The sequence below is a fragment of the Arachis stenosperma genome, chromosome 1, assembly GCF_014773155.1.
Source record: "Arachis stenosperma cultivar V10309 chromosome 1, arast.V10309.gnm1.PFL2, whole genome shotgun sequence".
Classification (NCBI taxonomy): domain Eukaryota; kingdom Viridiplantae; phylum Streptophyta; class Magnoliopsida; order Fabales; family Fabaceae; genus Arachis; species Arachis stenosperma.
The window spans coordinates 60625734-60649146 of record NC_080377.1 but is presented as its reverse complement, the minus strand read 5'-3'; the positions used below and the strand labels follow the sequence as shown (position 1 = coordinate 60649146).

The window sequence follows — 23413 nt, the reverse complement described above, 5'->3', positions numbered from 1 at the left end:
GTCCTTTAAGTCGAAGCAATCTTAGGTTTTATGTTTGTATCCTCGGCAGTAATCGCAGTATAGACTCTTGTTGTCGCTTGTCCGTTCCTTAAGTTGCCGCGCCTTTAGAAGGATGCCTTGTTTAACTATTTGGTGATAGATTTCTATGATAGCGGTGGGTAGAGGTGTAGTTTGTGAACTTCCCTATCATGGGTGTCAGTTTGGGGCAAAAGATTTGAAGTGTTATTTCGGGGTATCCTTCGGTGGTGGGAGGCTACGAGGTGTCGTGCCGCCGTTTATTGGCGACCATGACTTGGCTTACCTCTTCGTCATTATGTATTCTCTCACAACGTTTTGGATTTCGTGCATGGTCCAGACTGGCTTGGTGGTGAAGTACTTCTAGAAATCTTTGTTCATGAGACCAATGGTTAGATAGAGACTGGTTACCAAGTCTGTGAGCCTGTCGACCGTTAGGCACTCATTGTTGAACCTGTCGAGGTATTTCCTCATGGATTCGTCTTGTCTTTGAGTGATACCGAGAAAGCTAATCGGATGGTTTGCTTTGGTGATCCTGGTGGTGAACTAGGCTATAAACTTCCTGGAGACGTCGTCAAAACTAGCTATGGAGCCATTGGGGAGGGTGTTGAACCATTTGATTACAAGGCCAGCCAGGGTTACTGATGAGCGGATAATTTATACGCTTTTTGGCATTGTTTTTAGGTAGTTTTTAGTAGGATCTAGCTACTTTTTAGTATATTTTTATTAGTTTTTAAGAAAAATTTACATTTCTGGACTTTATTATGAGTTTGTGTATTTTTCTATGATTTCAGGTATTTTCTAGCTGAAATTGAGGGACCTGAGCAAAAATCTGATTCAGAGGCTGAAAAAGGACTGCTGATACTGTTGGATTCTGACCTCCCTGCACTCAAAATGGATTATTTGGAGCTACAGAAACCCAAATGGCGCGCTCTCAATTGCGTTGGAAAGTAGACATCTAGGGCTTTCCAGCAAACTGGCATTCAAATGCCAACTTCCTGTCCTATTCTGGCATTAATCGCTAGAAACAGGATAGAAGCTGCAGTTAAACGCCCAAACTGGCATAAAAATTGGCGTTTAACTCTAAGAAAAGTTTCTACACATGAAAGATTCAATGCTCAGCCCAAGCACACACCAAGTGGGTCCGGAAGTGGATTTCTGCATCATTTACCTATTTCTGTAACCCTAGTGACTAGTTTAGTATAAATAGAACTTTTTACTATTGTACTCACATCTTTTGATCATCTTTGATCTTAGGATCAGGTCTTTGAACCCTTTTTCGATTGTTTCATGTTATTTGGGAGGCATGGCCGTTCTTTTGTATTTTCAACGGTGGAGTTTCTACACACCATAGATTAAGGTGTGGAGCTTTGCTGTTCCTCGAGTATTAATACAATTACTATTATTTTCTGTTCAATTCATGCTTATTCTTGTTCTAAGATATCCATTCGCACACAAGAACATGATGAATGTGATGATTATGTGACACTCATCACCATTATTAACTTATGAACGCGTGCCTGACAAACACTTCCGTTCTACATGAAAACAAGCTTGAATGCATATCTCTTGGATTCCTGGTCCATGTGTTTAATTGCCTCTCCTAACAACAGAGCCTTCAATTCCTTGAGATCAGAGTCTCCGTGGTATAAGCTAGAATCAATTGGCAGCATTCTTGAGATCCTGAAAGTCTAAACCTTGCCTGTGGTATTTCGAGTAGGATCTGGGATGGGATGACTGTGACGAGCTTCAAACTCATGACTGTTGGGCGTAGTGACAGACGCAAAAGGATCACTGGATCCTATTCCAACATAAGTGAGAACCGACAGATGATTAGCCCTACGTAACCCGTAGCTCGACCATTTTCACTGAGAGGATGGATGGTAGCCATTGACAACGGTGATCCCCTTACATACAGCTTGCCATAGAAAGGAGTATGAATGATTGAATGAAGACAGTAGGAAAGCAGAAATTCAGAAGGAATAACGTATCTCCATACGCTTATCTGAAATTTCCACCAATGAATTACATAAGTATCTTTATCTTTATTTTATGTTTATTTATCTTTTAATTAGCAAAACTGATGAGCGGATAATTTATACGCTTTTTGGCATTGTTTTTAGGTAGTTTCTAGTAGGATCTAGCTACTTTTAGGGATGTTTTTATTAGTTTTTATGCAAAATTCACATTTCTGGACTTTACTATGAGTTTGTGTGTTTTTCTGTGATTTCAGTTCTTTTCTGGCTGAAATTGAGGGACCTGAGCAAAAATCTAATTCAGGCTGACAAAGGACTGCTGATGCTGTTTGATTCTGACCTCCCTGCACTCGAAATTGATTTTCTGGAGCTACAGAACTTCAAATGGCGCGCTCTCAACGGCGTTGGAAAGTAGACATCCAGAGCTTTCTAGAAATATATAATAATCCATACTTTGTTCAAGTTTAGATGATGCAAACTGGTGTTCAACGCCTGTTCCATGTTGCATTTTGGAGTAAAACGCCAGAAACACGTCACAAACCAGAGTTAAACGCCAAAAACACGTTACAACTTGGCGTTTAACTCCAAGAGAAGCCTCTGCATGTGTAAAGCTCAAGCTCAGCCCAAGCACACACCAAAGTGGGCCCCGAAAGTGGATTTCTGCATTTAGACTTATTTCTGTAAACCCTAGTAACTAGTCTAGTATAAATAGGACATTTTACTATTGTATTAGAAAACTTTGGATTATTTTTGGATTACCTTATGATCCTTTGATCACGTTTATGGGGGCTGACCATTCGGCCATGCCTGGACCATCACTTATGTACGGTGGAGTTTCTACACACCATAGATTAAGGGTGTGGAGCTCTGCTGTACCTCGAGTTTTAATGCAAAGTACTACTATTTTCTATTCAATTCAGCTTATTCTTATTCTAAGATATTCTTTGCACTTCAACATGACGAATGTGATGATCCGTGACACTCATCATCATTCTCACCTATGAACGCGTGATTGACAACCACTTCCATTCTACCTCAGAATGAACGAATATCTCTTGGATTCCTTAATCAGAATCTTCGTGGTATAAGCTAGAACCCTTTGGCGGCCATTCTTGAGAATCCGGAAAGTCTAAACCTTGTCTGTGGTATTTTGAGTAGGATTCAGGGATTGAATGACTGTGATGAGCTTCAAACTCACGATTGTGGGGCTTGGTGACAGACGCAAAAGAATCAATGGATTATATTCTGACATGATCGAGAACCGACAGATGATTAGTCGTGATGTGACAAGAGCATTTGGACCATTTTCACTTAGAGGATGGGAAGTAGCCATTGACAACGGTGATGCCCTACATACAGCTTGCCATGGAAAGGAGTAAGAAGGATTGGATGAAAGCAGCAGGAAAGCAGAAATTCAGAAGAAACACAGCATCTCCATACACTTATCTGAAATTCCTACCAATGATTTACATAAGTATCTCTATCTTATTCTATATTTTATTTATTATTAATTTAGAAACCTTTATAACCACTTGAATCCGCCTAACTGAGATTTACAAGATGACCACAGCTTGCTTCATACCAACAATCTCCGTGGGATCGACCCTTACTCACGTAAGGTATTACTTGGACGACCCAGTGCACTTGCTGGTTAGTTGTGCGAAGTTGTGACAAAATGTGATTCACATTTGAGAGCGCTACCAAGTTTTTGGCGCCATTGTTGATGATCACAATTTTGTGCACCAAGTTTTTGGCGCCGTTGCCGGGAATTGTTCGAGTTTGGACAACTGACAGTTCATCTTGTTGCTCAGATTAGGTAATTTTCTTTTCAAAAATCTTTCAAAAATCTTTCAAAAAATTTTTCTTTGTTTGCGTTTTTCCAAATATAATTTTCGAAAAAATACAAAAAAATTAATAAAATCATAAAAACCAAAAATATTTTGTGTTTCTTGTTTGAGTCTAGTGACAATTTTTAAGTTTGGTGTCAATTGCATGTTTTTAAAATTTATGCATTTTTTTTCGAAAAATTCATGCATGGTGTTCTTCATGATCTTCAAGTTGTTCTTGATAAGTCCTCTTGTTTGATCTTCATGTTTTCTTGTTTTGTGTCTTTTGTTGTTTTTCATATGCATTCTTGCATTCATAGTGTCTAAGCATTGAAAATTCCTAAGTTTGGTGTCTTGCATGTTTTTCTTTTCTTGAAAATTTTCAAAAATAAGTCTTGATGTTCATCTTGATCTTCAAAGTGTTCTTGGTGTTCATCTTGACATTCATAGTGTTCTTGCATGCATCATGTGTTTTGATCCAAAATTTTCATGTTCTGGGTCATTTTTATGTTTTTCTCTCTCATCATAAAAAATTCAAAAATAAAAAAATATCTTTTCCTTATCTCTCTCATAATTTTCGAAAATTTGAGTTGACTTAGTCAAAAAATTTTAAAACTTAGCTATTTCTTATAAGTCAAGTCAAATTTTCAATTTTAAAAATCTTATCTTTTCAAAATCTTTTTCAAAAGTAAAATCTTTTTCATTTTTTTTATTATCTTCGAAAATTTTTAAAATTTATTTTCAAAATTTTTTTCTTATCTTTATTTCAAAATTTCGAAAACTTTACTAACAATTAATATGATTAATTCAAAAATTTGAAGTTTGTTACTTTCTTGTTAAGAAAGGTTCAATCTTTAAATTTTAGAATCATATCTTTTAGTTTCTTGTTAGTCAAATAATCAATTTTAATTTTAAAAAATCAAATCTTTTTCCAAAATATATCTTTCAATCATATCTTTTCAAAAGATCTTTTTCAAATTATATCTTTTTCAAAATTAATTTAAAAAATCTTTTCTAACTTCTTATCTTTTCAAAATTGATTTTCAAATCTTTTTCAACTAACTAATTGACTTTTTGTTTATTTCTTATCTTTTTCAAAACTACCTAACTACTTTTCTCTTTCTAATTTTCGAAAATCACTTCCCTCTTTTTTTAAAAATTTTCTTAATTAATTAATTTTTTCAAACTTAAATTTTTAATTTTATTTATTCTCCTAATTTTCGAAAATTATTAACCCTTTTTCAAAATTAATTTCAAAAATTCTGTCTCTCTCATCTCCTTCTATTTATTTATCTACTAACACCTCTCTTCCACTCAAGAATTCGAACCCACTCTTCTCCCTTGTGTTTGGATTCTTACCTTTTCCTTCTTCTATTCTTTTATTCTTCTATTCTTCTACTCACATAAAGGAATCTCTATACTGTGACATAGAAGATTCCAAATTTTCTTTGTTTTCCTCTCTTTCATATGAGCAGGAACAAGGAAAAAGGCATTCTTGTTGAAGCTGCTGATCCCGAACCTGAAAGGACTCTAAAGAGGAAACTAAGAGAAGCTAAAATACAATAATCCAGAGACAACCTTACTGAAATTTTCGAACAAGAAAAGGATATGGCAGCCGAACCCAACAACAATAATGCAAGGAGGATGCTTGGTGATCATACTACACCTTCTTCCAAATTTGATGGAAGAAGCATTTCAATCCTTGCCATTGGAGCAAACAATTTTGAGCTGAAACCTCAACTAGTTACTCTAATGCAACAGAATTGCAAGTTTCATGGACTTTCATCAGAAGATCCCTATCAGTTTTTAACTGAGTTCTTGCAGATCTGTGAGACTGTTAAGACTAATGGAGTAGATCCTGAAGTCTACAGGCCCATGCTTTTCCCTTTTGCTGTAAGAGATAAAGCTAGAACATGGTTGGACTCACAACCTAAAGATAGCCTGGACTTTTGGGATAAGCTGGTCATGGCCTTCTTGGCCAAGTTCTTTCCTCCTCAAAAGTTGAGCAAGCTTAGAGTGGATGTTCAGACCTTCAAACAGAAAGATGGTGAATCCCTCTATGAAGCTTGGGAAAGATAAAAGCAACTGACCAAAAGGTGTCCTTCTGACATGCTTTCAGAGTGGACCATTTTGGATATATTCTATTATGGTCTATCTGAGTTCTCAAAGATGTCACTGGACCATTCTGCAGGTGGATCCATTCACCTAAAGAAAACGCCTGCAGAAGCTCAGGAACTCATTGACATGGTTGCAAATAACCAGTTCATGTACACTTCTGAAAGGAATTCAGTGAGTAATGGAACGCCTCAGAGGAAGGGAGTTCTTGAAATTGATGCCCTGAATGCCATATTGGCTCAGAACAAAATGTTGACTCAGCAAGTCAACATGATTTCTCAAAGTCTGAATGGATGGCAAAATGCATCCAACAGTACTAAAGAGGTATTTTTTGAAAAAGAAGCTTATGATCCTGAGAACCCTGCAATGACAGAGGTAAATTACATGGGTGAACCCTATGGGAACACCTATAATTTCTCATGGAGAAATCATCCAAATTTCTCATGGAAGGATCAACAAAAGCCCCAACAAGGCTTTAATAATGGTGGAAGAAACAGGCTTAGCAATAGCAAGCCTTTTCCATCATCTTCTCAGCAACAGATAGAGAATTCTGAGCAGAGTCCCTCTAGCTTAGCAAACATAGTTTCTGATCTATCTAAGGCCACTTTAAGTTTCATGAACGAAACAAGGTCCTCCATAAGAAATTTGGAGGCACAAGTGGGCCAGCTGAGTAAAAGAGTCGCTGAAACTCCTCCTAGTACTCTCCCAAACAATACTGACGAGAATCCGAAAAGAGAGTGCAAGGCCATAACCTTACTTGGTGTGGCCGAAGCTAGAGAGGAGGAGGAGGACGTGAATCCCACTAAGGAAGACCTCATGGGACGTCCTCTGGACAAAAAGGAGTTCCCAATTGAGGAACCTAAGGAATCTGAGGCTCATCTAGAGACCATAGAGATTCCATTGAACTTACTTCTGTCATTCATGAGCTCTGATGACTATTTCTCCTCTGAAGAGGATGAAGATATTACTAAAGAGCAAGTTGCTAAGTTCCTTGGAGCAATCATGAAGTTGAATGACAAGTTATTTGGTAATGAGACTTGGGTGGATGAACCCCCTTGCTCACCAATGAACTGAATAACTTGATTAGGCAGACATTACCTCAAAAGAAAGAGGATCTCGGAAGGTTCTTAATACCTTATACCATAGGCACAATGACCTTTGAGAAGTCTCTGTGTGACCTGGGATTTGGCATAAACCTCATGCCACTCTCTGTAATGGAGAAACTGAGAATCTTTGAGGTTTAAGCTGCAAGAATCTCACTAGAGATGGCAGACAAATTAATGAAACAGGCTTATGGACTAGTAGAGGACGTGCTAGTGAAGGTTGAAGGCCTTTATATCCCTACTGATTTCATAATCCTAGACACTGGGAAGGATGAGGATGAATCCATCATCCTTGGCAGACCTTTCCTAGCCACAACAAAAGCTGTGATTGATGTTGACAGAGGAGAGTTGGTCCTTCAATTGAATGAGGACTACCTTGTATTCAAGACTCAAGGTTCTCCTTCTATACACATGGAGAGGAAGCATGAAAAGATTCTCTCAATACAGAGTCAAATAAAGCCCCCACATTCAAACTCTAAGTTTGGTGTTGGGAGGCCACAACCAAACTCTAAGTTTGGTGTTGAGAGGCCACAACCATGCTCTGATTATCTGTGAGGCTCCATGAGAGCTCACTGTCAAGCTATTGACATTAAAGAAGTGCTTATTGGGAGGTAACCCAATTTTCATTTATCTATGTTATTTCATGTTTTCTTTAGGTTGATGATCATGTGGAGTCACAAAAACAACTGCAAAAATCAAAGCAAATTCAAAAACAGCATTAAAAACAGCACACCATGGAGGATAAGCTTACTAACGTTTAAATGCCAGTAAGAGTAGCAGAATGGGCGTTAAACGCCCAGTCTGGCACCATTATGGGCATTTAACACTAGAAATGGGCACCAGGCTGGCGTTTAACGCTAGTACAGAGTACCAAGTTGGCATTAAACGCCAGAAACAAGCAAGAGCTAGACATTAAATGCCAGTAAAGGTATAAAAGCTGGCGTTTAACGCCAGAAACAAGCAGCAGTCTGGCGTTAAACGCCAGAATTACACTCTAAGGGCGTTTTTGCACTCCTAAATGGAGCAGAGATGAGAAGTCCTTGACCCCTCAGGATCTGTGGACCCCACAGGATCCCACCTACCCCACCTCTCTCTCTCTCTCTCCCCTCACACATCTCTATAACACTATACCTAAAACATCACTCACCTATCAAATCCTATTCTCTTCCCTATATTCTCTTCACCAATCACTTCCATCACTCTTCCCCAAAGACCCCACCTACCTCACTTTCAAATTCAAACATTTTTCCCTCCCAAACCCACCCAATTCCATTCGGCCACTCTCCCTCTCTTTCCCTATAAATATCCCTCTTCACTCCTTTATTTTCACACATCACAAACCCTCTCCTACCCCCTTGGCCGAACCTATCTCTCTCTCCATCTCCTCCATTTTTCTCTTCTTCCCCTTCTTTCTTTCTTCTTTTGCTCGAGGATGAGCAAACCTTTTAAGTTTGGTATGGTAAAAGCATTGCTTTTTTGTTTTTTCATAACCATTTATGGCACCTAAGGCCGGAAAAATCTCTAGAAAGAGGAAAGGGAATGCAAAAGCTTCCACCTCCGAGTCATGGGAGATGGAGAGATTCATCTCAAAGGTCCATCAAGACCACTTCTATAAAGTTATGGCCAAGAAGAAGGTGATCCCTGAGGTCCCTTTCATGCCCAAAAAGAATGAGTATCCGGAAATCTGACATGAGATCCGAAGAAGAGGTTGGGAAGTTATCACCAACCCCATTCAACAAGTCAGAATCTTAATGGTTCAAGAGTTCTATGCCAATGCATGGATCACTAGGAACCATGATCAAAGTATGAACCCGAATCCAAAGAATTGGCTTACAATGGTTCGGGGGAAATACTTAGATTTCAGTCCAGAAAATGTAAGGTTGGCGTTCAACTTGCTAATGATGCAAGAAAACGCACGCCTCTACACTAGAAGGGTCAACTTTGATCAAAGGTTGGACCAAGTCCTTAGGAACATATGTGTGGAAAGATCTCAATGGAAAAGAGACTCAAAAGGCAAGTCGATTCAATTGAGAAGACCGGACCTTAAGCCTATGGCTAAAGGATGGTTGGAGTTCATCCAACGCTCCATCATTCCTACTAGCAACCGATCCGAAGTAACGGTGGATCGAGCTATCATGATCCATAGTATCATGATTGGGGAGGAAGTGGAAGTTCATGAGACCATACCTCTAGAACTCTACAAGGTGGCTGACAAGTCCTCCACTTTGGCAAGGTTAGCCTTTCCTCATCTCATTTGTTACCTATGCAGTTTAGCTGGGATTGACATAGAAGGAGACATCCTCATTGAAGAGGACAAGCCCATCACTAAGAAAAGGATGGAGCAAACAAGAGAGCCCACTCATGGACCTCAACAAGAGCATGAGGAAATTTCTCATCAAGAAATCTCTGAGATGCCTCAAGGGATGCATTTTCCTCCACATAATTATTGGGAGCAACTCAACACCTCTTTGAAAGGTTTGAGTTACAACATGGACCAACTAAGGGTGGAGCACCAAGAGCACTCCATCATTCTCCATGAGATTAGAGAAGATCAAAGAGCTATGAGGGAGGAGCAACAAAGGCAAGGAAGAGACATAGAGGAGCTCAGGCGTTCCATTGGATTTTTTAAAGGAAGAACTAGCCGCCATCACTAAGGTGGACCCGTTCTTTAATTTCTTTGTTCTTATTTTTCTGTTTTTCGAATTTGATGCTTTATGTGTTATCCATGTTTGTATCTTTATTACATGATCATTAGTGTCTAGCGTCTATGCCTTAAAGCTATGAATAATTCCATAAATTCTTCACCTCTCTTAAATGAAAAATGTGCCTAATTACAAAAGAACAAGAAGTACTTGGATTTCAAATTTTATCTTGAAATTAGTTTAATTATTTTGATGTGGTTGCAATACTTTTTGTTTTCTGAATGAATGCTTGAACAGTGCATATTTTTTATAGTGAAGTTTATGAATGTTAAAATTGTTGGCTCTTGAAAGAATGATGAACAAAGAGAAATGTTATTGATAATCTGAAAAATCATGAAATTGATTCTTGAAGTAAGAAAAAGCAGTGAAAAGAAAAAAGTAGCAAAAAAATGGCGAAAAAAAAAGAAAAAGGAAAAGCAAGCAGAAAAAAGCCAATATCCCTTTAAACCAAAAGGCAAGGGTAAAGAGAATCCAAGGCTTTGAGAATTAATAGATAAGAGGGCCCAATGAAATAAAATCCAGGCCTAAGCAGCTAAATCAAGTTGTCCCAAACCATGTGCTTGTGTCATGAAGGTCCAAGTGAAAAGCTTGAGACTGAGTGGTTAAAGAGTGTGCTTAAGAACCCTGGACACCTCTAACTAGGGACTTTAGCAAAGCTGAGTCACAATCTGAAAAGGTTCACCCAGTTATGTGTCTGTGGCATTTATGTATCCGGTGGTAATACTGGAAAACAAAGTGCTTAAGGCCACGGCCAAGACTCATAAAGTAGCTGTGTTCAAGAATCAACATACTGAACTAGAAGAATCAATAACACTATCTAAAATTCGTAGTTCCTATAGATGCCAATCATTCTGAATTTCAAAGGATAAAGTGAGATGCCAAAACTATTCAGAAGCAAAAAGCTACTAGCTCTGTTCATCTAATTAGGACTAAGTTTCATTGATATTGTGAGATTCATTGTATATTCTCTTCTTTTTATCCTATTTTGTTTTCAGTTGCTTGGGGACAAGCAACAATTTAAGTTTGGTGTTGTGATGAGCGGATAATTTACACGCTTTTTGGCATTGTTTTTAGGTAGTTTTTAGTAGGATCTAGCTACTTTTTAGTATATTTTTATTAGTTTTTAAGCAAAATTCACATTTCTGGACTTTACTATGAGTTTGTATATTTTTCTGTGATTTTAGGTATTTTCTGGCTGAAATTGAGGGACCTGAGCAAAAATCTGATTCAGAGGCTGAAAAAGGACTGCTGATGCTGTTGGATTCTGACCTCCCTGCACTCGAAATGGATTTTTTGTAGCTACAAAAACCCAAATGGCGCGCTCTTAATTGTGTTGGAAAGTATACATCCAGGGCTTTCCAGAAATATATAATAGTCTATACTTTGCTCGATTTTTGACGATGCAAACTGGCGTTCAAACGCTAACTTCCTGCCCTATTCTGGCGTTAAACGCCAGAAATAGGATAGAAGCTGCAGTTAAACGCCCAAACTGGCATAAAAACTGGCGTTTAACTCCAAGAAAAGTCTCTACACATGAAAGCTTCAATGCTCAGCCCAAGCATACACCAAGTGGACCCGAAAGTGAATTTCTGCATCATTTACCTATTTCTATAACCCTAGTGACTAGTTTAGTATAAACAGAACTTTTTACTATTGTACTCACATCTTTTGATCATCTTTGATCTTAGGATCAAGTCTTTGAACCCTTTTTCGATTGTTTCATGTTATTTGGGAGGCATGGCCGACCTTGTTCTTATGTATTTTCAACGGTGGAGTTTCTACACACCATAGATTAAGGTGTAGAGCTCTGCTGTTCCTCGAGTATTAATGCAATTACTACTGTTTTCTATTCAATTCATGCTTATTCCTATTCTAAGATATCCATTCGCACACAAGAACATGATGAATGTGATGATTATGTGACACTCATCACCATTCTCAACTTATGAACGCGTGCCTGACAAGCACTTCTGTTCTACATGAAAACAAGCTTGAATGCATATCTCTTGGATTCCTAGTCAATGCGTTTGATTGCCTCTCCTGACAACAGAGCCTTCAATTCCTTGAGATCAGAGTCTTCGTGATCTAAGCTAGAATCAATTGCCAGCATTCTTGAGATCTGGAAAGTCTAAACCTTTTCTGTGGTATTCCGAGTAGGATCTGGGATGGGATGACTGTGACAAGCTTCAAACTCATGACTGTTGGGCATAGTGACAGACGCAAAGGGATCACTGGATCCTATTCCAACACAAGTGAGAACTGACAGATGATTAGCCCTACATAACCCGTAGCTGGACCATTTTCACTGAGAGGATGGACGGTAGCCATTGACAACGGTGATCCCCCTACATACAGCTTGCCATAGAAAAGAGTATGAATGATTGAATGAAGACAGTAGGAAAGCAGAGATTCAGAAGGAATAACGCATCTCCATACGCTTATCTGAAATTCCCACTAATGAATTACATAAGTATCTCTATCTTTATTTTATGTTTATTTATCTTTTAATTAGCAAAACTCTATAACCATTTGAATCCGCCTAACTGAGATTTATAAGATGACCACAGCTTGCTTCAAGCCGATAATCTCCGTGGGATCGACCCTTACTCACGTAAGGTTTATTACTTGGACGACCTAGTGCACTTGCTGGTTAGTTGTGCGAAGTTGTGAAAAAGAGTTGAGATTACAATTGTGCGTACCAAGTTGTTGGCGCCATTGAGATCACAATTTCGTGCACTAGTTACCAAGAAGGCTCTTCATCGAATCGCATCGGTGGCTCCTTCCAAATTCATCCTGGCCTCGAAGGCTGTTAGGTATCCCTGGGGGTCTCTAGTGCCGTCATACTTAATGTCGGTGGGTTTGTCAAAACCTTTTGGGAGTTTGGCTTTCAGAATTTTCTCGATGAATGGGGTGACTCCCATTATCACATGCTCATTTCGTGTTCGTTTAACATCCCGGTGGTGTCTCCGGTCGTCCTCATCGCGCCGGCGTTCCGGATTCCTGGAGATGTTGCAGTTGTGTTGTTTCCCATGTCGTTCTTCGAGTGACCTGGTGTTTTGGTCTCATGATGCTATCAGGTTGTGGAGGTTGCTTGACTTGCGTGTTCTAGGTGATATCGCTCTTTGGACGTGACTCGGCCCTCGAAGTTTTGCACTCTAAGGCAGAGCACTTGAATTATCTGGATTGCTTTTTCTCCTAGGCCGTCGGGTGCTCGGGCTTCAGTGGGCTGGCGGTTGTCCTCCTTCTGTTGCCGCTGGACTGGAGTTGGTTGGCGGTGCACGGTGCTGGTATCCTCCTGTGGGTGGGAGGAATGTTATCCCTAAGTTCGGGTGTTGGGCTTCGCAGGTTTGAATCGTGGTGATGGCTTGAGGATTGCTCCTCATTCTCCATCATGCCGCCACAACTTGGCAGTCTCCACAGATGGTACCAATGTATTAGATGTCTCTAGTACGGAAAGTGAGATGGATCGGGACTCGCGAGTCGAGGCGGTTGTCAGATCATCTGATTGAAGTGGTGGGGGTGGTACCTGCAAAGACACTCTGACGCCCAAGTCTGAATAGATCTAAGAGGTATATGTAAGTGGAATGAGTAACGTACTTGAGTGGTCTCTGGCTTCCATTTATAAAGTTTGGGGTAGTTATCTTATGTTATCCATTAAGATAAGAGGGATATTTGATTTCGAATGTTGGTTAGGAATTGTAGGGTCGGTTTGGACCGCAAAGGGGTCGGGGCCCAGGTACACGGGTTGAAGGTTGCTCCGAGTTCGGGGACCCAGAAACCGAGTCTATAACATATTCTAACATGTATTTTATATTATAGTGGTTGGTTTTAATGACTAATTTTAGTGTATATGATTATATATAATCATATTAAAGTGTAAAAGTGTACCAAAAAATTATTACAGTGTCAGCATTGGAACTCAGAGCAACTCCAAAATACATGGATCACAATACAAGATTACAAGGTATGTAAAACATGTCTGCTAAGGAGATTCGTGATGATTGATGAGGATTCTTCTATCTACATACATCTACAGATGTTGAAGGTCAGAAGCAGTTTGTGTGTGGATCGGAAAGGTTTTCAAGTTTGCATCAAATTAAAGCTTCGAAAGCATGAACATGATTCATTCTTTTGTTTACGAGGTGTTATATTCAAGGAATGGTGTCCAACAATATAAAACCATAATCACCTATATGTCATCAGCTTATGTACCATACCTGGCCAAAAACGAATGCTCTAGTCTAATTAGCCAGTCTCCAACAAAATGATTAGACTTATAATCACGCACCCGTATACACAAAATCATCAATCACTAAATGTATATTTTAATATGGAAATGTTTGAAAGACAAGAATTTTCGCTCTAAAACTGTCAAAAACTTTTAATTTTGACTTCATTTATATTACTTAAATAGTTAAATACATCCAAACCGCACTGCCAACTTTATGTATAATATGAGTTGTATAGTAGAATTATTAAAATATTTATAATTTAACATCCATAATTTTATATGTATAATATTTATAATTTAAACATATAACGTCCATGCTCAACGAATTGAGATTGATTTATTATTTATTTTTTTATTCTACAGGTCATAAAATAATTGTTTTTATGTTTTTTATTTCTAATAAATTAAGACTAATTGAATTTGAGATATTTAGATTTTTTGTAAATTATGTTGTGGTAATTTGAAAATTTTTATTTGGAATAAAGATGGTATAATTGTTGGATATAATAATGAGGGAGAGATTTTTAGGATTTGATTCACATCAAATTTGGATTAATTTTTAGTGTAATTAGATGAAAAAATATTTATAAAAGAAAATTAATTATGTCAATTAAATTAAGAGAATGTAATTCACACTCTCTTATAGGTAAGAGTATTATTGACTGTATGTTTTTATTTATTATTTGAGAGTTTTTAACTACGTAGCATTGCTAATTTTAATACATCTATACTATAATGACTATGGTCATTTTTTTCTATTATTTAACAATACTTTTTAAATAGTATTGTTAAAAAAAAGTATTATCAAAATATAAAAAAATATGATTTTTATTTTAACAATATTTATATAGTTATAATAATCATTATAAACATAAAGATATTATAATTCACTATATATTCATATACAAATATACAGTAATTTAATAACTAAATTTGTGTGTATATAATATTTTTATTAAATAAAAATAATAAATTATTCAAAATAATTTAAGAAGACCCGATGAAATGGAGAGCGCATTAATTTGTCCATGGAAAAAGTGTGCTCTAATTTACTATATTTATTTGCTTTATCAATTGACATAAACCCGGGAATAGTACAATTAAAGCATGATATGCATTTGATAAACAAATTGCGCTTTAAAGAACTTTCTAAGTCATGATATCTTTCAGGATTGTAAATTTTCCTCCATTAGAGTACTTAGTGTGGTGGTGCTCATGATACCATTCAATAAAGAAAACAACACCATTAGCCAACTCAAACCATGGCCTAACAAGCTAAAACCTTTAGTATCTTTGAGGAATATACTATAGATTTCTAAAATTGAACGGATTATACCACCTTCTGTGCCTCATGGAAACATGATTCAAATAGTGTGCTATAAAAAATTTTCGGTAATGGTAGAGATAAAAAAAAAAAGTTATCAGAATTTATTTTATTTAATAATAATTAATAAATATTAAATAAGATAATATTTAGTTGTTTTTAGTTATTTTTTTATCAAACATTTTTGAAAATTTTATTATATGAACAAAATTATCTAATAGAATAATTATGGCTATTGCAAGTTAAACAACAAAATTTCAAAATATCAATTAATTTCTTAAATAAACTAAATAAGAGAAAATTAAAAAAAAAGATTTAATTTAAAAAAAAAAGATTTAATTCATTTTCTAAATTCTTATTTGAGATTCATCACTTTATCATTTTAAAATATTTTTACAAATAAATTATTCAATCATTATATATATATATATATATATATATATATATATATATATATATATATATATATGTCATCACGTCTTTGGTAACTAAGGCACTACTTGATAGTTGTGACATAAGTGTGCATTTGGTTGGTGAGTGTGTCTATCTAAAATTTAGTTAGTGAAACACAATATTTGGTATGATATATCCATTATTTAGTTAGTCAGACACAAAATTTCGATAAACACGAAAAGACACAAAGACACACAAAAACACAAACTTGGTATATAACACTCAAGAATAGAACACTAATCTTGAGAATAAACATAATAATTTTAACATTTATTTTTCAACTAAATTCTCATTTTAAATTTATAACCTCAAAACTATCCTTTAGATTCTTCTCCTTTCTCCCTCTTCTTTCTACCTTCCTACACCCAAAGTACAGTGAGTTTAACTTCTCTTCTTCTCTTCTTTTCACTCAAGCCATTATTGCCTCTTTCCTTCCTTGTCACCAGTCCACTCCTGTCTCTCCTCCTGTTGTGCCGCCAGACTACTACTGCTTCTCTTCTTCCATTTCTTCCACCCAAATCACTGTCGCTTCTCCCCCCCCTTCGTGTCACCAGACCACCATTGCCTCTCTTTCCTTTCTTCCACCCAAACCACCATTGTCACTCCTCATCACTTCTTTCCTCTATTTTCACCTCCCTCTCGTCTTTTTTGTTCTTCACGGTTATTCTTTCGTTGTCGTCACCCTTTGTCGTCATGCCTCTTCTTCACATCTCATCGACGTATTTTCAGATTGGTGCACCATTCTTCTTTTCTATTTCTCAATTTTTCTCTGTCTACTGTTCTATTTATTAATCTGTCTCTCTCTTCGGCTCTTCTCTATCTCACCATCTTCTTTCACCTCTACTCTTCTTTTTTGCCTTCTGGTTTTCTTTTTTTTTGTAAATTTTTACTTTTTATGTATTTAGATTCTGGTTAGGTTTTGTTAAAATAATTTTGTATTGGTTTTGTTAGATTAAATTTTTTGTTGTTGATATTTATTGGATTAAGTTTGTAATTTAGTTTTAGATTATTAATGGTGATTGTTCGGTTGAGATGGTAGTTGATTGTTAATGGTGGTGGTCTAGTTGAGATGGTGATTGTGAAGAGGTAGTACTAAATAAGGGCAATATTGATATTTTAACAAGACTGTGATTTGTGTATTCTGTCTTGTACTTGTATACCAAACAAGTTGAAAATTTTGTGTATGCTTATTATGTCTATGTCTATGTCTTTAGTGTTTATGTCTTTATGTTTACGTTTTAAGGGAATACACAAACAAATGCAGCCTAAATTATCAAAGGATATGGTGGTACACAATGGCAAACAATAAACAGGTATTTTGTGTTTCTCCAAAATATTAAGACACAAATATTTTATGATAAAACTAGATTTTTGGACATTTTTACTCATACTAGTTTATGATATCTCCAAATTTACCCTTCTTCTTTCTCAACTTTATTCATTGCTTCTTCACTTTCACAAATTCTCTTCTTCTCTCTCAACAATACTCTCTTCTTTTTTCACTTTACAAATATGTTGTCCTCTCTCTCTCTCTCTCTCTCTCTCTCTCTCTCTCTCTCTCTCTCTCTCTCTCTCTCTCTCTCTCTCTCTCTCTACTTTTATTTTTTCCACTTCATCCTCAAATGTAAAAATACATCAACGTCTTGTTCTCCCACTTCATTCTCACATGTAGAAATACATCACTGTTATCACTCCTTGCAGAGGAGACACCGCCTCTTCCAAAACTTATTTTTTTATTTGTTGACTTTATTTTGGTGCTTCCCACTTCACCTTCACTTGTAAAAACACGTCATCGCCATCATGCTTCATGGAGAACACACCGCCTCTTCCAAAATTTTTTCTCTGTTTTAATTTTTATTTTTTAATAAAAATTTATATTTAGATTTTGTTATTTCTATATTGGAATTTTTGAAGGTATTGGCAGTGGTTTATGCCAATTTTAAAGGGAGAATAAAAAAGGTAGAGGTGACGGTGGTGGGTGTGGTTGTGTTGTCGCTACTAAATTGACTAAATAAGAAAGTAATATTGATATTTTAGTTTAATATTGATTTGTGTGTTTTGTTGTGTATTAGTTACCAAATATAATTTAAAAATTATGTATTGTTATGTCTATTTTTTTATGTATTTGTATCTATGTCTCATGTGCTTCCGCCTATTAACCAAACACAGCTTAAGGGATGGGTGGCCACTGTTGACTAGCAACTGAAGTCGTGACACATGGTAGAATTGATTCCAAGAGAAACGTTAAAATAATATGCTAATGTATGATTATAGTAATGTAAAAGCTAGTAATTTTTAAACTTCTACCGTGATAGCAAAACTAGAAAACTAAGCCAAAAATTCTTTTTTTTTTTTGTGAGGGCCAAAAAATCATTCTCAAAGCTTCATAGCACCCCCTCCTGCCTTTGCTCCTCAACTTCTTTTGCACATCTTCTTACTGCGTTTCATGCGGCTTGAGTCATTTCAGTAGCTATGTCGCTGCATTGCCGCTCATGTCCCCCCGTCACTCTTTTCGAAACCGAATACATTGTGTAGTTCTCACTCGCTTGTCTTTTATATTTTATTTTTTTTTTGTTAAGGTTTCTCTATTCTTGTTTGTTTCTACTTCTCTAGTTTTGTTTTTTTGTTTATGTAAATTGTCCTCTTTTATTCATATTTGGCTTCTGAATCAAATGGTTGATAATTATTTCTTAGTTTTCAAGTAGTTATTAAAAGCATTTTCGTTGCGTTGTTGGTCAGCTAGTTCTTTATTCATCATATCATGATACCATTTGTCCCAAAGACTAAAGCTAATAGGTGTCATGAAATCACTCCTCCTAAAAGTTTAAGTTGATAAGAGGAGGCAACATGAATGGTTATATCTCTAACACTCTCTCTCTCAAGTAATAGTCTCTTTTTAGATTTGCTTGATTTTTTTTTTTTTTGCATCAGCATTCTTTTTTTCATTTATTTGCCTTATACTTTTTTTTTGGTTCACCAAGAATTGAAGTCTATATCTTTTGGACATAGAGCTTTGATATCATGTCATGAAATCACTCCTCCTAAAAGTTTAAGTTGATAAGAGGAGGCAGCATGAATTGTTATATCTCTAACACTCTCCCTCAAACAAGAGCCTTTTTTGGGTTTTTACTTGATTTTTTGCATAGACTTTCTTTTCTCTTTTGTTTTGTCTTATGCTATTTTTTTACTTTTAGAATTTATCAATGATCGAACTTTACACGTTTTGGACTTAGAGTTCTAATACCATATCACGATACCACTCCTCTTAAAAGCTTAAATTGATAGAAGGAGACACCATATAAATGGTTATATGTTTAATACATCAGATGCTTTCTTATCTTACGTTTAAACAAATCTATAATCTTTTGTTCTTTCCACACGACAAGAAAAATGGCCTTTATTATTGTTGATGCATCTAATTTTAATGCTTGAAGTTTACTAATGAAATACTAATAATTAGTTAAACTATTTTTTTATTAGAGAGAGAGAGCTGATAAACCCCTATTTTATGAGTCATCTTGTACTTGAATTGAGTGTTTTTATCAAATCTTCACCCACTTATTCATGTAAATTGTATGGTTTTACTATTCCTTTCTCATTTTATGATATATGTGAAAACATGTTTTCTATGCTTTAAAAATATTAAATTTAATTATCCTTTTATTACCATTCGATGCTGTGATTTGTGTATTAAGTATTTTCAGGTTTCATAGGACAGGAATGACTTAGAGGACAAAAAGAAGACATACAAAACTGGAAGGAAAGCACAAAAATTGAGTTTTGAAGAAAAAGCACCGACGCGAACGCGTGGACGACGCGGACGCGTGCTTAGCACAAAATACAAACGATGCGCACGCTTGGACGACGCAGACGCATGCCTTGAGCAGAAGACAATTGACGCGGACGCGTGACTGACGCAGACGCACGGAAGAGTAAAACTCCAGATGACGCGAACGTGTGACCCACGCGTACGCGTGACAAACGCCACGTGCAGAAATTGCAGAAAATGCTCCTAGCAATTTCTAAACCCTCTTTTGGCCCAGATCCAAGTCCAGAAGCACAGATTAGAGGCTATAAAGTGGGGAATCCATCCATTCATCAATAACAACTCATACAAATTCACAATTTTAGATTTTTAGATGTAGTTTTTTAGAGAGAGAGGTTCTCTCCTCTCTCTTAGGTAGGATTTAGGATTTTTATTATGTTCAGACTACTTCTCTTCATCACAGGTTCAATGTTCTTTTAATTTATTTTCTACTTTTATTTATTCTATTACTTTAATTTATGAACCCTTATGTCAGACTTGATTTCTCTTATTTATGCAATTTGAGGTAATTCATATTTATGACTTTAATTTAGCTTTTTACACCCTTTGGCCTTGGTTGAGTAATTAGTAACACTTGAGTTATCAAACTCAGCTGTTGATTGAAATTGGAATTCTTTGCTGATTAATTTATACTCCAATAACTCTAGTCTTTCCGTAGGAGTTGACTAGGACTTGAGGATCAAATTAATTAGTCCGCTTGACTTTTCTTTATTTAGTAAGGGCTAACTAAAGTGGGAGCAGAGTCCAATTCTCATCACACCTGATAAGGATAACTAGGATAGGACTTCAATTTCTTATACCTTGCCAAGAGATTTTATAATTATTAATTTATTTTCCTTGCCATTTAAATAACTTGTTCCTTATTTTAAAAACCCAAAATTATACTGTTTTCTTTAACCAATAATAAAACATACCTCCTTGCAATTCCTTGAGAGACGATCCGAGGTTTGAATACTTCGGTTACAAATTTTATTGGGTTTTCTTACTTGTGACAGCCAAACTTTTGTACGAAAGGATTCTCTGTTGGTTTAGAAACTATACTTACAACGCGAATATATTCTTGTGAATTTCTTTACCGAAAAAAATCTGTTCGTCAAAATGGCGTCGTAAGGAATTGCAAACGTGTGCCTTATTATTGGTTATTGTAAATATTTGCTTTTGCTTGTTTATTTGTTTTTATTTTTTATTTTTATTAACTACTATGAATTCTCACCCCTCTGACTTCAAGTTTGATTCCAATGTTGTTGTAAGGAATGGAAGCTATAATGAAAATAGGCATCAAGGTTGGAAGAATCAAAGATGGGAGGAGCCACAAGGATTTGATCAACCCTCTTGCAACAAAATCCCTCCAATGCGCTATCACCAACAACCGTTCTATGATGCCTACCAAGACAATAGTTATGGTGGACCCTTTCGTGACAACCAACCTCCACCAAATTACTATGGTTAAGAGCCATTCCAGGGAGCGTACCAAGATGATGAATATGGCGGACCCCCTTGTAGTTTACCAACAAGGCCCACCATATACTTATGAACTGCCTCCCTAACATACATTTGAACCACCACACTCACAAGCCACCTACCACCATTCACCTCCATATGGCCCTAATCCTTATCCACCACACCAACCACCATATGAGCCACACCTAGAACCACCACCTCAATATTCACCATCTCCATATCCTTATCAAGAAGAACCACCTTCGTATTATGAGTCCTCTCTCCCAACAAATGAACCCTCCTATCCACCCCAACCTCCATTGGATAACAACACTCTTAGTGTTATGCACCAAAGACAAAAGACCATGGAAAACACACTTATCGGTCTGACCTCTACTATACAAGCTCTTGTCTCCCAGATTGGGTCATCGAATACCTCCAATATTCAACCCTTAAGCTCTAGTGCACTTCCTTTTCAACCACATAATGATCCTTCCATCCCATCACCATCCTCCATGGATGAGCACCCACATCCATCAATCCAAGAGAAAGATGATCCCAATTATGCTATTAATATGAAACAAGAAAGAAGGAATCATCTTCGTGAATCTATACTTCATAAGAAGCTAGAGGAGGCCCTAAGGGTAGCGGTAGGAGAGACCCTTGAAGATGAAAGAATAGTTGAAAAGAGTTGTCATAAAAAGGAAATCATCAAGGAGGAGTACGATTTTATACTAAAACAACTGGACAAAGCCGCAATAGTTAAAGAGGAAGTGGTTGAAGATTTAGGAGATGCTGAACCTCCATGGAAAACTCAAGGCATAGAGCCTCCTTCCAAGACGTTTGAATTTGATGTTCAGGAGGGTGTACAACCTCCAAGGCTTATCATGGTTGAAGACTTTGAAGGAGATGATCAAGAGATGGATTCAATCATTGTTGAATTCTTATCTATATTTGAATCCTCTCCTATTGGACTAGACATGGAGATTAAAGAAGAAGAAGCACAACCTCCCATGCCCTTGGTGAACAATGAAGAAGAGATTGAATTGGAAGCAAGCTACCAAGAGGAAGAGGTTGATATTGAAGAAGCTTGCAAAGAGGTGGGAGTTGTCAAAGAAGAGCCCAAGGGAATGGAATTGGAAATCACCTTGCCAAGGATGCCGGAGACCTCTCCCCCAAAGCCATCACCATCCATCCCTTCATTCAAGTGGGTAAATCTATCATCTCTGAGCTTAATTAGCCCACTTGAGTATGCTTTTCTTGAGACGGATGGGTAACTTAGAGCTCTTTGTGGCTATAAGAGTAAAAGGGAGATGGTTAGTAGTTGGCAACACAATCATAGGTTCATTGTGGTAGGAAGCTCACAGCTGAAGTATCATGGTTGGAAGAATACTAAATTGTATGGGTCTAGGAAGCTGTTTGGATGTCTCAGTGAGAATTTAAATTGTGTGCCACCCGGATGGAATCATGATGATCAACAAGAAGACGGGTGTAAAAGTAAGATCTGGGACCCCGGAATTTATTCTGGCAATCAACACTCTTGGGGCCTAGTCATCTGCTTTAACTTACTTGAAGGCTTTATGTGCCTAGTTTGGGATCCCAGAGGATATTAGAATTGCAAACATTGGTGGAGATTCTTGGATGAGTTCAAGCACAAGCCACCATAACAAAGGACTCCCCAAATGTCCAACTTAAGGACTTTAACTAAAAGTGCTAGGTGGGAGACAACCCACCATGGTATAATCGTTCCTTTGTTTATTTTATTTTTATTTTATTAGTGTCATTCATAATGTTTGCATTAGCATTTGCATACTGCATTCTGCATTCTGCATTTATTCCAAAAAAAAATGTCCCGCGCGCGCGTAAACAACGCGCGTGCGTCACATGTGATGCTAAACCTTACAGAGAGTTGCGCGGGAGCGTGGCTGGAGGCGTGCCTCAGGCACAAACACGCCCACATGAACGCGTCCCTGATGCGTCTGCGTCAATTGCAAAATCAGCCTTCCACGTGTACGTGTCACCCACGCGTACGCATAACCCTACAAATCGGCGTAAAGAGGTGTTAGGCCGAAAGTTATGCTGGCCTGGTGCGGGCACTGTGCCCAAGGCACAAAATCACCCACGCATACGCGTCACTGACGCATGCGCGCCATTTTTAAATTCTGACCACCCACACGTATGCGTGGGCGATGCTTACGCGTCACATGGGTAATGTGGTTTTCACGCGCACGTGTGCCCTGCGCGCGCGTCTCGCCCCGTTTTTAAATTCTTACTTCTTTCTTCTCTCCTTTCCTCCTCCTTTCTTACTTTTTTCTTCTTCATCCCTTAAACCTCTCATCCCTCTTCACTTCCATTCTATTTTATTTAATTTATTTGCATACTTTCATTCATTGCATTTTAAT

The 23413-nt window shown here is 37.1% G+C and overlaps 1 non-coding gene across 1 annotated transcript; it reads right to left on the bottom strand.

Moving 5' to 3' along the window:
* Window positions 1-5824: 5824 nt before the first annotated feature.
* On the bottom strand, window positions 5825-5932 carry LOC130950537 (small nucleolar RNA R71). Its single transcript, XR_009073623.1, has one exon. It is a non-coding gene; the product is annotated as a small nucleolar RNA R71 (small nucleolar RNA).
* Between the last annotated feature and the right edge of the window lie 17481 nt (window positions 5933-23413).